The following is a 3,022-nucleotide window of genomic DNA, read 5'->3' as shown; positions in this document are numbered from 1 at the left end:
CTGTTAATGGGACGAAGCAAATCTATATATCTGGGATTCGTTCTTTCGATTTTATCGCCACAGTTACTTCTCAAATCGTCATCAGTACGTGGAAAATTGAAGTTAATACCCGTTTGTGAAAGTGGAAAGACACGCGATGAAGTCTGTGTCGAATTTAATGTGCCAAAATATAGTCTTTGTAGAATAATTCAGAATAAAGATAAAATTTTATCACAATGTTCTGAAGGAAAATGAAAACTATATAACCTGAACCGATAATTAAACAAAAAGCACAAGATTTCGCGTAAAGGCTCTCTATTCATAGTTTTGTAACAACAATGATATTGGTAATAGGTTATTTTATTCAATAATCGCATCTCTGTAACTGAAATAAGCTGTATTCTGACCTCTATTAGTGGAACCCTCTGTAAATGAGACAGATGTTTATTTTTACCTGGATATCTCAGGCATTGGATAAGTGGAATACTTCTATTAATGAGACAATTTTGCAAGTCTCGCTTAATCAAATTTCACTGTAATAAACGAATTTGCCGCAACAGTGGTAAATTGATACAGTTGGTAAATCAAGACTGGGACAGCCTCGATTCTATGGTCAGCATTGGCAGATCCTATTTGGATATTGTCTTTACAAATCGTTAACCACCGCTGACACCAGTTTAAAGAAGTTACAATTCGAAATTGATATTGTCCTTTAAATTATCTATGAAAAGAAAATTTATAATTTTTGGTGTGACACTCTGTAAATTTAATAAATTTCTCATACATTCACAGCAACAACGTGATTATGTTCAATCAATGTTTTATTTGATACCATATTTTGAAAATTTATTGTTTTATGTGAATATGGATCAAGAACGAATTATCCAGGGTCATATATACATCCATGGTATAGGTATGTTTAAAGACCAAATGTAATCGATGATCCACTTTTTATACCATGCATATATGAAATATATCTAGGTATATTAAGTTTAGTCCCAAGTTTGTAACGCTTAAAAATAACGATACTAAGAAAAAAATTTTGTCATAGGTGTTCACTAAATCACCTAATTAGTCCATTTCCGGTTGTCCGTCCGCCCGTCCGTCTGTGGACACGATAACTCAAAAACGAAAAAAGTACCTGTATTCTGATCTCTATTAGTGGAACTCTCTGTAAATGAGACAAATATTTATTTATACCTGGATATCTGACACACTGAGTACGAATATCTCTATAGGTGGGACCAATTTGCAGGTCACTTCACCAGGTTTCACTGTATTTTAAAGAGGAACCATTTGATTTTTTATTTATAAGTGCCGTGGCAACTGAATTCATAAATACTGTCATCCGTCACTCCGATACATAAGAAACTCAATGATCTCCAAAATCCTCCTCCAAAAGTTTTTTATCGATAATAAATTAAAATTAATAATAAACAGTTAATCATAAATTTAATTGCATATTTAAATTAAGAAAATCAAATAGTAAAATAAACTAGCATAGTTTTATAAAAATATAGAAATGTTTAGAAAAATGTCAATATCCAGATAGACATATCTCCATCAAATTGATTGAAAATTTACACTAATTTTTATACCATGTATATATGTAATATGCAAGGTATATTAAGTTTGGTCTCAAGTTTGTAATGCTTAAAAATATTGATGCTAAACAAAAAATTTTGATATAGGTGTTCATAAAATCACCTAATTAGTCCATTTTCGGTTGTCTGTCTGTCGTCTGTCTATCCGTCTGTCATCACGATTACTCAAAAACGAAAAAAGATATCAAGCTGAAATTTTTATAGCGTACTTAGGACGTAAAAAATGAGGTCAAGTTCGTAAATGACACATAAGTCAATTGAGTCAAGTGACGGATGAGTACTACGGTATTTATGAATTCAGTTGCCACGGCACTTATAAATAAAAAATCAAATGGTTTCTCTTTAAAATACAGTGAAACCTGGTTAAGTGACCTGCAAATTGGTCCCACCTATAAAGATATTCGTACTCAGTGTGTCAGATATCCAGGTATAAATAAATATTTGTCTCATTTACAGAGAGTTCCACTAATAGAGATAAGAATATAGGTTATTTCAGTTACAGAGGTATGATTAATAAATCAAATAACGTATTATCAATATGATTGCTGCTACAAAAACTATGAATAGAGAGTCTTCGTGCGAAATATTGTGCCTTTTATTTAATCAACGTTCCATTTACCGGAACGTTTTTGTTACGAAGTTACTTGACCCATGTTAGCAAACACTGTTTTAGTTTTCACCTTCAGAACATTGTGACTGAATTATTTATCCTGGATTATTCTACAAAGAATAGATTTTGGCACATTGAATTCGACACAGACTTCATCGCGTGTCTTCCCACTTTCATAAACGGATTTTAACTTCAGTTTTTCACGTACTGATAACGATTTGAGCCTTCATTTGAGCATTTTTCATTTTCATTTGAGCATTGAGACTTAAAATTAGTCAAGTGTGGAATTTGCGTGTCGAATAAGAATAAGAATGTCAAAAAAATTATTAATGCATATACAATTTATTCGCTGTCTCAGTTATAGAGGTAACTATGATGATAAAATCGAATGAACGAATCCCAGATATAGAGGTTTGCTTCGACCGACTAACAGAGGTAACTCATTGCCAAAGTGTTGGGATCTCAGCAAGAGTTCCAGCTATGGAGGTTTCTCACTTATCTAGGTGACACTTTACCAAGTTCCACTGTATTAGTGTAGATAGATGTACAGACTCTTTAAAGTTTAGTGGTACGATTATGCCTACTCTCACGTTTCTATTAAAAGTTACAGTGATCGTACAGATTTAATTTGAGTATAGATAATATATAGTGAAAATGATGTGCGCGCACAAAGAGTAGTGAGCAGCAATGATTTGTATTATATAAAGTTATTATAAAAATAGATGAAAGAATTTAAAATATTACATTACTACACATAATTCCCATCAAGTTTTTATGGCAAAACATGGTGGTTTCGTGGAACAAAATCGTTTTTATTGGGACCAAATTA

This window comes from Chrysoperla carnea, chromosome X (genome assembly GCF_905475395.1).
Source record: "Chrysoperla carnea chromosome X, inChrCarn1.1, whole genome shotgun sequence".
In the NCBI taxonomy this organism is placed as follows: domain Eukaryota; kingdom Metazoa; phylum Arthropoda; class Insecta; order Neuroptera; family Chrysopidae; genus Chrysoperla; species Chrysoperla carnea.
Note: the sequence above shows the minus strand (reverse complement) of the source record.